The sequence below is a fragment of the Paramormyrops kingsleyae genome, unplaced genomic scaffold, assembly GCF_048594095.1.
Source record: "Paramormyrops kingsleyae isolate MSU_618 unplaced genomic scaffold, PKINGS_0.4 ups220, whole genome shotgun sequence".
Taxonomy (NCBI): Eukaryota; Metazoa; Chordata; class Actinopteri; order Osteoglossiformes; family Mormyridae; genus Paramormyrops; species Paramormyrops kingsleyae.
The window spans coordinates 5,505-18,318 of record NW_027326158.1 but is presented as its reverse complement, the minus strand read 5'-3'; the positions used below and the strand labels follow the sequence as shown (position 1 = coordinate 18,318).

Here is a 12,814-nt window from a genome sequence, read left to right as displayed (position 1 = left end):
AACTACTTTAGCCCAAGTTTTTAAAAATGAGAAAAAGCCGTAATCAGTTTAACAGTTTTATTTCAATGTCAAAGAGAAAAAAAAACACTTCACCAAAGGCGAAGATCCATCCATAGCGGCTCTGGGTCCCGTCAGCGTAGCACAAAGCTAGCGTGATCTAGGCTGCCATTATCCAAGGAGCAGGGCCAGGCGCGTGCCACCCGTTTGAACAATGCGGGCGAAATAACTGCCTTATGGGATGCGAAGCTTGCGCATGCGCAGTGACGCAGACGCGCCTTTCAAAATGGCGGCGGCAGCAACACACGCGAAAGATCGATCTCCTGTATTTTCTTAGTTTTATTCTAAACAAGATGCCCCGATTTCATTTAAATACATTTAATAGCTGTAGGAACTAGTGAGCGGTATTTAGCAACATGCTATGTTAGAATAATGCCATCAAACGTGTCTGTTAAGCATATCACAGCGGACATACACGGAGGAAACATGGGGTAGAATCAAACAGGCCACAGGCTTTGAGATAGGCTGGCTCCCCAAGCTATTGCCCCCATTTAGCCCGAATGTCATAGACCTCTCCCCCCCCCCCACATCCTGACAAAGATGTATTTAGTTGTATTTTGTTATCAGGGTGATCGTCCGTTCGCAGGCCACTTTGGCCATGTGGTGTAGTCATAAACCGTCGCGGATGTTTACCCGAAACCGGGGCATCAAACAAAGAATAAGGATTCCTTAGACAACCCATTTCAAAATATGGCAGCAACAAACGGAGTGCCCAGTTATTTCAAATAAACCATGACCTTTTTTTTAAAGTATTGAAGCACTTTTCTACCAATGTGAATAATAAACATTTTAGACAAAAAAAATCAACGAATAACGCTGGTAATTCGTTGTCAAAATGAGCGTACGGCATTAGCCCAGAAGAGGGGTGGCAATTTGCATATGTGAAAGCCTATGTGAATGAGACACAGGTCCAAAACTTTTAACTAGAGACACAATATTTAAGTAGAGGCATACCCAAGCGAAACAAGAGAAAGTGTGAAACAAGCACAACTACTTTAGCCCAAGTTTTTAAAAATGAGAAAAAGCCGTAATCAGTTTAACAGTTTTATTTCAATGTCAAAGAGAAAAAAAAACACTTCACCAAAGGCGAAGATCCATCCATAGCGGCTCTGGGTCCCGTCAGCGTAGCACAAAGCTAGCGTGATCTAGGCTGCCATTATCCAAGGAGCAGGGCCAGGCGCGTGCCACCCGTTTGAACAATGCGGGCGAAATAACTGCCTTATGGGATGCGAAGCTTGCGCATGCGCAGTGACGCAGACGCGCCTTTCAAAATGGCGGCGGCAGCAACACACGCGAAAGATCGATCTCCTGTATTTTCTTAGTTTTATTCTAAACAAGATGCCCCGATTTCATTTAAATACATTTAATAGCTGTAGGAACTAGTGAGCGGTATTTAGCAACATGCTATGTTAGAATAATGCCATCAAACGTGTCTGTTAAGCATATCACAGCGGACATACACGGAGGAAACATGGGGTAGAATCAAACAGGCCACAGGCTTTGAGATAGGCTGGCTCCCCAAGCTATTGCCCCCATTTAGCCCGAATGTCATAGACCTCTCCCCCCCCCCACATCCTGACAAAGATGTATTTAGTTGTATTTTGTTATCAGGGTGATCGTCCGTTCGCAGGCCACTTTGGCCATGTGGTGTAGTCATAAACCGTCGCGGATGTTTACCCGAAACCGGGGCATCAAACAAAGAATAAGGATTCCTTAGACAACCCATTTCAAAATATGGCAGCAACAAACGGAGTGCCCAGTTATTTCAAATAAACCATGACCTTTTTTTTAAAGTATTGAAGCACTTTTCTATCAATGTGAATAATAAACATTTTAGACAAAAAAAATCAACGAATAACGCTGGTAATTCGTTGTCAAAATGAGCGTACGGCATTAGCCCAGAAGAGGGGTGGCAATTTGCATATGTGAAAGCCTATGTGAATGAGACACAGGTCCAAAACTTTTAACTAGAGACACAATATTTAAGTAGAGGCATACCCAAGCGAAACAAGAGAAAGTGTGAAACAAGCACAACTACTTTAGCCCAAGTTTTTAAAAATGAGAAAAAGCCGTAATCAGTTTAACAGTTTTATTTCAATGTCAAAGAGAAAAAAAAACACTTCACCAAAGGCGAAGATCCATCCATAGCGGCTCTGGGTCCCGTCAGTGTAGCACAAAGCTAGCGTGATCTAGGCTGCCATTATCCAAGGAGCAGGGCCAGGCGCGTGCCACCCGTTTGAACAATGCGGGCGAAATAACTGCCTTATGGGATGCGAAGCTTGCGCATGCGCAGTGACGCAGACGCGCCTTTCAAAATGGCGGCGGCAGCAACACACGCGAAAGATCGATCTCCTGTATTTTCTTAGTTTTATTCTAAACAAGATGCCCCGATTTCATTTAAATACATTTAATAGCTGTAGGAACTAGTGAGCGGTATTTAGCAACATGCTATGTTAGAATAATGCCATCAAACGTGTCTGTTAAGCATATCACAGCGGACATACACGGAGGAAACATGGGGTATAATCAAACAGGCCACAGGCTTTGAGATAGGCTGGCTCCCCAAGCTATTGCCCCCATTTAGCCCGAATGTCATAGACCTCTCCCCCCCCCCCACATCCTGACAAAGATGTATTTAGTTGTATTTTGTTATCAGGGTGATCGTCCGTTCGCAGGCCACTTTGGCCATGTGGTGTAGTCATAAACCGTCGCGGATGTTTACCCGAAACCGGGGCATCAAACAAAGAATAAGGATTCCTTAGACAACCCATTTCAAAATATGGCAGCAACAAACGGAGTGCCCAGTTATTTCAAATAAACCATGACCTTTTTTTTTAAAGTATTGAAGCACTTTTCTACCAATGTGAATAATAAACATTTTAGACAAAAAAAATCAACGAATAACGCTGGTAATTCGTTGTCAAAATGAGCGTACGGCATTAGCCCAGAAGAGGGGTGGCAATTTGCATATGTGAAAGCCTATGTGAATGAGACACAGGTCCAAAACTTTTAACTAGAGACACAATATTTAAGTAGAGGCATACCCAAGCGAAACAAGAGAAAGTGTGAAACAAGCACAACTACTTTAGCCCAAGTTTTTAAAAATGAGAAAAAGCCGTAATCAGTTTAACAGTTTTATTTCAATGTCAAAGAGAAAAAAAAACACTTCACCAAAGGCGAAGATCCATCCATAGCGGCTCTGGGTCCCGTCAGCGTAGCACAAAGCTAGCGTGATCTAGGCTGCCATTATCCAAGGAGCAGGGCCAGGCGCGTGCCACTCGTTTGAACAATGCGGGCGAAATAACTGCCTTATGGGATGCGAAGCTTGCGCATGCGCAGTGACGCAGACGCGCCTTTCAAAATGGCGGCGGCAGCAACACACGCGAAAGATCGATCTCCTGTATTTTCTTAGTTTTATTCTAAACAAGATGCCCCGATTTCATTTAAATACATTTAATAGCTGTAGGAACTAGTGAGCGGTATTTAGCAACATGCTATGTTAGAATAATGCCATCAAACGTGTCTGTTAAGCATATCACAGCGGACATACACGGAGGAAACATGGGGTAGAATCAAACAGGCCACAGGCTTTGAGATAGGCTGGCTCCCCAAGCTATTGCCCCCATTTAGCCCGAATGTCATAGACCTCTCCCCCCCCCCACATCCTGACAAAGATGTATTTAGTTGTATTTTGTTATCAGGGTGATCGTCCGTTCGCAGGCCACTTTGGCCATGTGGTGTAGTCATAAACCGTCGCGGATGTTTACCCGAAACCGGGGCATCAAACAAAGAATAAGGATTCCTTAGACAACCCATTTCAAAATATGGCAGCAACAAACGGAGTGCCCAGTTATTTCAAATAAACCATGACCTTTTTTTTTAAAGTATTGAAGCACTTTTCTACCAATGTGAATAATAAACATTTTAGACAAAAAAAATCAACGAATAACGCTGGTAATTCGTTGTCAAAATGAGCGTACGGCATTAGCCCAGAAGAGGGGTGGCAATTTGCATATGTGAAAGCCTATGTGAATGAGACACAGGTCCAAAACTTTTAACTAGAGACACAATATTTAAGTAGAGGCATACCCAAGCGAAACAAGAGAAAGTGTGAAACAAGCACAACTACTTTAGCCCAAGTTTTTAAAAATGAGAAAAAGCCGTAATCAGTTTAACAGTTTTATTTCAATGTCAAAGAGAAAAAAAAACACTTCACCAAAGGCGAAGATCCATCCATAGCGGCTCTGGGTCCCGTCAGCGTAGCACAAAGCTAGCGTGATCTAGGCTGCCATTATCCAAGGAGCAGGGCCAGGCGCGTGCCACTCGTTTGAACAATGCGGGCGAAATAACTGCCTTATGGGATGCGAAGCTTGCGCATGCGCAGTGACGCAGACGCGCCTTTCAAAATGGCGGCGGCAGCAACACACGCGAAAGATCGATCTCCTGTATTTTCTTAGTTTTATTCTAAACAAGATGCCCCGATTTCATTTAAATACATTTAATAGCTGTAGGAACTAGTGAGCGGTATTTAGCAACATGCTATGTTAGAATAATGCCATCAAACGTGTCTGTTAAGCATATCACAGCGGACATACACGGAGGAAACATGGGGTAGAATCAAACAGGCCACAGGCTTTGAGATAGGCTGGCTCCCCAAGCTATTGCCCCCATTTAGCCCGAATGTCATAGACCTCTCCCCCCCCCCCACATCCTGACAAAGATGTATTTAGTTGTATTTTGTTATCAGGGTGATCGTCCGTTCGCAGGCCACTTTGGCCATGTGGTGTAGTCATAAACCGTCGCGGATGTTTACCCGAAACCGGGGCATCAAACAAAGAATAAGGATTCCTTAGACAACCCATTTCAAAATATGGCAGCAACAAACGGAGTGCCCAGTTATTTCAAATAAACCATGACCTTTTTTTAAAGTATTGAAGCACTTTTCTACCAATGTGAATAATAAACATTTTAGACAAAAAAAATCAACGAATAACGCTGGCAATTCGTTGTCAAAATGAGCGTACGGCATTAGCCCAGAAGAGGGGTGGCAATTTGCATATGTGAAAGCCTATGTGAATGAGACACAGGTCCCAAACTTTTAACTAGAGACACAATATTTAAGTAGAGGCATACCCAAGCGAAACAAGAGAAAGTGTGAAACAAGCACAACTATTTTAGCGGTGAGGGTAAAATGCGGACCGTTTACAAACAGCGGATTCCGTGTTTAATAGTGTTGAGGCAATGTTTTCTAGCCATTTAAGAAAGGCAGCAAAGGTTTTTTTTTATACCTTTAAACATTAACAAAAACCGCTAATGTCTTTTCTTTAAAATTTTCAAGTCTATTTCTGTCTGGTTTTTCGCGATAAGTTGCGTGAACGCCTGAGTTAGTGTGTTTTTGGGGCTTGGATACACATCGAGGTCCTGACAGAAATAATTATGTCTGCTTTCACAAACCTAAAGTTAAACTTTAAAGCCCATCGGCGTGTGTGTGTGTGTGTGTGTGCTTGTGCACATGAGCACAAGCACATGGTTCAATGTAACTGTAGCAGCTTATTCCATTCATTCATTGTGCACATACACACATACACTCACCTAAAGGATTATTAGGAACACCATACTAATATGGTGTTTGACCCCCTTTCGCCTTCAGAACTGCCTTAATTCTACGTGGCATTGATTCAACAAGGTGCTGAAAGCATTCTTTAGAAATGTTGGCCCATATTGATAGGATAGCATCTTGCAGTTGATGGAGATTTGTGGGATGCACATCCAGGGCACGAAGCTCCCGTTCCAACACATCCCGAAGATGCTCTATTGGGTTGAGATCTGGTGACTGTTGGGGCCATTGTAGTACAGTGAACTCACTGTCATGTTCAAGAAATCAATTTGAAATGATTCGAGCTTTGTGACATGGTGCATTATCCTGCTGGAAGTAGCCATCAGAGGATGGGTACATGGTGGTCATAAAGGGATGGACATGGTCAGAAACAATGCTCAGGTAGGCCGTGGCATTTAAACGATGCCCAATTGGCACTAAGGGGCCTAAAGTGTGCCAAGAAAACATCCCCCACACCATTACACCACCACCAGCAGCCTGCACAGTGGTAACAAGGCATGATGGATCCATGTTCTCATTCTGTTTACGCCAAATTCTGACTCTACCATTTGAATGTCTCAACAGAAATCGAGACTCATCAGACCAGGCAACATTTTTCCAGTCTTCAACTGTCCAATTTTGGTGAGCTCGTGCAAATTGTAGCCTCTTTTTCCTATTTGTAGTGGAGATGAGTGGTACCCGGTGGGGTCTTCTGCTGTTGTAGCCCATCCGCCTCAAGGTTGTGCGTGTTGTGGCTTCACAAATGCTTTGCTGCATACCTCGGTTGTAACGAGTGGTTATTTCAGCCAACCACTCAGTTGGTTTTTGGACTTTCAGTTGCTCTTCTATCAGCTTGAATCAGTCGGACCATTCTCCTCTGACCTCTAGCATCAACAAGGCATTTTCGCCCAACGGGACTGCCGCATACTGGATGTTTTTCCCTTTGCACACCATTCTTTGTAAACCCTAGAAATGGTTGTGCGTGAAAATCCCAGTAACTGAGCAGATTGTGAAATACTCAGACCGGCCCGTCTGGCACCAACAACTATGCCACGCTCAAAATTGCTTAAATCACCTTTCTTTCCCATTCTGACATTCAGTTTGGAGTTCAGGAGATTGTCTTGACCAGGACCACACCCCTAAATGCATTGAAGCAACTGCCATGTGATTGGTTGATTAGATAATTGCATTAATGAGAAATTGAACAGGTGTTCCTAATAATCCTTTAGGTGAGCATATATGCTATGTCTAGATCTCCTGGGGAAATCAAGAGTGTTGCCCACAAACATTGTTCAGCTTTTGGCCTAACATGGTCCTTGCGTGTTTTAAAGTTGCGTGAAGTGGAGTGAGGAGCATTCTGAACATCAAACTATTTTAAGATAAATTGTCTGTAACAGGAAATTTAGTTTCTCAATTTATTTCTTATATATTATTTTGTTAATTATTGAGTTCAAAGTTTTGTAGTAAATGGTGATATTGTCATCAATTTGGTGATAATGCGAGCCAAACATTTCTCGAAAATGACATTTGCATACAGTAAGTAAAACATTCTGAAATCATATTTCTATTTTATTCTGCTGCTGCTTACATGTTTACATCTCTGTCTCTCTCGCTCTCTCTCTCCAGGACAGTGAAAGTAGGACTATTTACCCTTGTTTATGTAGCTGTAGGATGGCCATAATATAGTTTCAATCCGATATCGATGTAATGCTTGTCTGTGATGATTGGTTAACATATTGATTGGTGTATTAATATAGCCGGAAAGTAATAAAACCCATTGCAATCAAGTATACAGTGCCTTATAAAAGTATTCGGTTATCATAATTTTACTCAATTACAAAGGATAGTTAAACGTTTTCCAAATGAGCATTTTATTGCATTTCCAAAGGCACTGTAACTTATTTCTGTGCCAACATTAAAATTAAATAAACTTATGATTTAATGTCGATATGAGATGACAAATTATTCACAAATGATACAGAGGTGCCACTCATTTCCACATACAGTAACTCATCACAATTGGGTGCCACTGTGCTTTTTAATGAAAAGCTGATAAAACTTAAAATGTGGTTCGGTCATGTGTGTAGTCTGTGTGTAGACAAGGAAACAGAGGCATAGTAGCTGTTATTTTTTTATTCCAAAGTCATCCAATTTGCTATTTTCCTTACATACCCACCCATTCACTCACTCACTCACTGACCCACCCACCCATTCACACACCCAAGTCTTCCGTAAGGTGTTTGCAGAACTCGCTGCAGAACCCAGGCTGTGTGAAGTTCCCTCGTCTTCCACGCCCAATGTAGCCTATGGGACAATAAATAATAAGCAAGCATACTTAGTATCAAAACAGAGCAACAATGTTTTTCATTGCATACTTTCAAGAAAATATTCAGGACCTGACACACAATAAATTGTTCTGGTGACTTTCTTTTTGCAACCACTGACTTCAGCAACAATTGTCAACATTCTTACACAGTATGCATACCTGGTAAGCTGTTCTTATAAGTCTCTAGACAGTGCTGGCAGCATTCCAGGCGATACAATCGTCGGAATTGTGCTTGATAGGCCGCACTGTACAGTTTCCATGGGACTACACCTGTAGGTTTCAAATTTAAGAATGATTCATTAGAGTAAAATCCCTTGTTAATGGGAATACAAACATCCTAACTCAAAGGGTATTCAAATATCATAATATGTTTTATACCTACTGTCAAGCCACTGAAAATGCGCTCGGGCACGGAATGTTTCCCTTCCGACTAAGTCCCAAAAAAAGGTGACAAACAAGTGACAGCTTTAAAAAAGCTTTGTCACCCTCGAACAGGACTACTTCTAAAAGGATATCCTCCAGGACGTCGAGGGGGATCTGTGAAAGAAATCATACAAGCACGCAAATATTATTTTACAATAGTTCTGTAATATAACAAAAACAGACAAAAATAGCATGACTTCTACATTCCAACTCCAACTGCTTAAAATGAAGCTCATTGTTTTCACATTTTTGTAGGGTACAGCACAGTAAGCACAGAGAAAAAAAGAGAAAAACAGCAGGTTCAGCTGTAAGATCAGCTACATAAATACCTGTTCAATGGAGATGGAACCCATTCCTCCTCCTCTACCATCTGTGCTTTCAACACATTGAATTTTCCTAAAAGAAATTATATTGTCACAACTATTGTAAAACTATGACATATTGTAATGGTATCACATAGAGTTGACTCCACCTGAGGGCACAGGTGTAAAACAATTTGATCACGTTGGGCACCAGACCTGGAAAAAGGCAGTCATGATACTACCAGCTTGTCAGACTGAAAGGCTTATATGCATATGGGTCAGAACAATGCATCAGAGTGATAAATATTACAGCATCAACTTTGTAAGGTGTATCAATCCCCACTAGGGTTGTAACGGTATACCGGTATGGCGGTTTATTGTGATATTGACATGTACGATTATCATATCATGCACATTTGCCTATCCGCGGTTTGGAAAAAAAAAAAAGAAACCAGATCTCACCTGCGCTGCTGTGTATATGGAACTTCTTTCCGCTTTACTGCTTAGACTCCACCCATAAATGCACAGCGGCGAAAATGTCCGATAGTGGCTGCAAATTCTAATCTCTATTTCCTGCCGAAAAAAAAATTAAAATCTGCAGTATGGGAATATTTTGGGTATCCGAAAAATGATCGTGGGGTGGATATCCAGTTTGCAAGAAATGTGGACGAACAGTGGCCGCAAAAGGAGGAAATACGTCGAACATGTTCTCCCATATTCGCGAACACCATCCCTCCGTGAAGATAAAGGTAAGTTCCATTTATAACTTAAAGCCGTATTATTTCTGTGATGCAGAGGGAATCCCGGAATCCAGTCATGTAATTGGAGTCAATTACAGTATAATTCAGATGCCACGTAAAATGTCCGATTTGATAGATAGATGGATGAATAAATCAAAATATAGCTGTGCAGCAAATTAAATCGCGATGTGCGTCTGTGAATATACAGCGCAAAAAGGCTGCCGCTTGCTCATTAACCAACTACCCCCCCCCCCCCCCCCCCCCCCCCCACACCACACACACACACACACACACACACACAGCGGCACAGATGATTATTTTGTCCTCCAGGTTCGTGTGCCGCCCCCCATAGAATCCCTCCCGGCGCCCTCCCAACTTCATCCCTTATCGTCTCCGCTCGCCCATCCTCTAGAAAAACGCTTTATTTAGATTATTTTTGTTTTCCTCCAAGTTCGTGTGCCGCCCCCCACGTGACATGAAAAAGTGCCGCCCCGGGCGGCTGCCCCGTTCGCCCATGCCTAAAACCGCCACTGCATGATGGTCATGGTTTTTAAAGCGTCTGCTGTCTCATTCACTATGTGAAGACGTGAACACATGAACATATCCAGAGCTACTCTCAAGAGAACACTTAATGATCACTTTATAATTTTATTTAAAAGAATAATCATCAAATACACTAACTGAAAACTCATAGGTGTTTAGTACAAGTGGACACATTCTCTCACCTCAGCGGTCAAGATTGAGCCCTGAAAATCTCAACATGCTTACATTTCTTCATCATAATCTGACCTGAAAAAAAGCAAAGAAATGCATGCTGCTATGATAATCTCAGGAAAATATTAACAAACATGACCCTGCACATATTGCTCTCCCATATATGCTGTTAAAGAGGAAGGACAGTTTGATTTATTCTTGTCTAATATAAAGAGAAATAACTTATTCCTTATTTTGTTCAAATGGGAGATGCGCAGCTTTATTTTATTTATTTTTCCCCCAAAAGTTAGACTCATACTTCCATAAGTTTTTTTTATTTTCATTAAAAAAAAGTTTGTTACAATAAACCATGTTCATCCAAAAACCATATCTCTTTTTATTCATTTAAGGGTCATTGTAGCTGATGATTATACTAATAATAATGATAGTTTAATACCGTATACCACGAAACCGTGATATTTTCTGAGACGATTATCATACCGTGAAAATCTCATACCGTTACAACCCTAATCCCCACCTTCAGATCAGATCACTAAGACCAATTAATCTGACTCCATTAAATTATGCTGCTGTTTGTAATAGGGTCAGTGGTGGCCTAATGGATAGGGAAGTGCACTTGTAATCGAAAGGTGCCACTGAAGTACCCTGAGCAAGGTACCACCCCCAAGCACTGCTCTCCTCTGCAATGTCATGGTGTCATATAGGTTAAATGCAGAGTACACATTTTGTTGTTGTGCACTGTGTGCTGTGGTGTGTCAATGACAACTAATCACTTCACTTATATGCCATGCACTACGAGGCATCACAGAAAATATTTAAAAAGTATGACACAAAAGGAATTGTATTACTGATTAATGAATAGTTTGTTTCCAAGTTATAAATAATATAATAACCGATACATTAGATGTTAAAAGTTATAACACCCATAAACAATGACAACTGTATTACATGAAATGGTTGCCAATTGTTAAATGGTTTCCAAATTTGCGACTAAGAGAGCCCATGCGGCAATCAATCAAATGAGTCAATCAATATATAAACAAACAAACAAATACGGAGGAACAAAACATAAAACATGCACCTCTGAGTCTCTGATTTCCGATCGGGCACTTGTGTGCTCCAGATGTGGTAGTCCCCAGCAGTCATCACTGCACACTGGTAGATCTCCTGTCATACATATCAGACCATGCATGAAAATATTAACCAAATAAGTGTTTCACCACATTTCTGTGATACTGAGCCATCTTATGAAGCATATAACACTTTCTTAGGGTGGCTGAAGGTTGGTATACATTTAGCTGCAGATCAAGTACCCACTGCAAACATACATAAGTATACATATTCTAAAAAACATGGATGTGTTAAGGTTTTTATTAAGTTGTACAACCAGGCCCTCAAAAAATATATATTGTCTTCATACCAGGGGATGCTGCAGTTGTCATACCATGAGCTGGTGCTGCTGTTGTTGTTTGTGCTTGTTCGGCTGGTGCTTCAGCTGGTGCTGCAAAAAAGCACATTTTAAACCAAATGATTTAGAATGAGTTAAATCGGTTGTACTGCATGCATTTCTCATCAACGCTATGCTGTCTAGCATTTCTGACAGATTTGTAAGTTATAGCTTTATGATCTTTCAAATTGCAAAATAAACATGAGGAATCACCTACAATTAAAAGACAAATATAACTTCACGGCACCGGACAGCAAAATTACATAAACATGACATAAACATGACATTACCACTAATAATTTAGAATGAGGGTGGAATACATACCCAAAACTGTCTGACCATTGGAATTTAACTGTATGTCCACTCCTTTGCCCAATCTCTTCTTCATGCTTTCTATGGTTCTTGAATTTCTAGCATTGTTGTAGTGACACAAAATATTTCGCATCAAAAAGACATGCGATGAGGGAGTCATCATGTTGAGAAAATGATTGTTTTTCCTCATTCCAGCAAAGAGCTGTTCAGCACACGGGCTGTTGATCCAACCACGTAACTCTGGGACCAGTTCCACCTTTCGCAAGACATCCCTGGCATCTTTTGAGTTTGCCTCATGAAATCTATCATAAAGAGCATAATGCTCAGACGATCCAGTTATAGGGTGGCCATTTTCATCAGGAACTGGCTTCTTGGTGACTAGCCATGGCAAGCTCACTTTTATCTGTCCAGTAGTGGCACATCTGATGTTATCTTCAGTAGGCTCAAGTAACCTACCCCCATGAGGTTTGAAGGGTAATGATTCTGGATCTCTTAGGTTGGTATGTGTTGCCAACCCTCTCGCAAAATCATATAATACAATGTTTGGAAAATGTTTCATCGACAATAAAAGGTCAGCAAAGTCCCGGGGGCTCTCAGCCCTTATGTTGAACTTAACACCATACACCACAGCACAAGGACAGGTGACCACAGCCCATCCACCTGTTTAAGGAAACTGTAAATCAGAGTGCAACCATTCCAAGTAATGAAACTAAGAACTGTCTGTAAAAACGGTCTCTCAGTAATAGAACACAACTTACCAGAAGCTCCCCAGATCTGTGAAAACACCTTATCATAACTCGCTCTGTTCTTCATTTCTTGTTGAAGTCTCGTTACCAGGTCCATCCGTGAGCCTTTGGGGTCTATGCCACACTGTCGGCACAGAGCACGCACAGCTTC

The 12,814-nt window shown here is 41.5% G+C and overlaps 1 long non-coding RNA gene across 1 annotated transcript; it reads right to left on the bottom strand.

Annotated features, from left to right (window-relative positions):
- Positions 1-7,833: 7,833 nt before the first annotated feature.
- LOC140587406 (uncharacterized) lies at positions 7,834-9,253 on the bottom strand. The gene is made up of 5 exons (XR_011989113.1): positions 9,167-9,253; positions 8,732-8,798; positions 8,362-8,516; positions 8,139-8,249; positions 7,834-7,957 (listed from the first exon to the last, which is right to left on the bottom strand). It is a non-coding gene; the product is annotated as an uncharacterized lncRNA (long non-coding RNA).
- Positions 9,254-12,814: the final 3,561 nt, after the last annotated feature.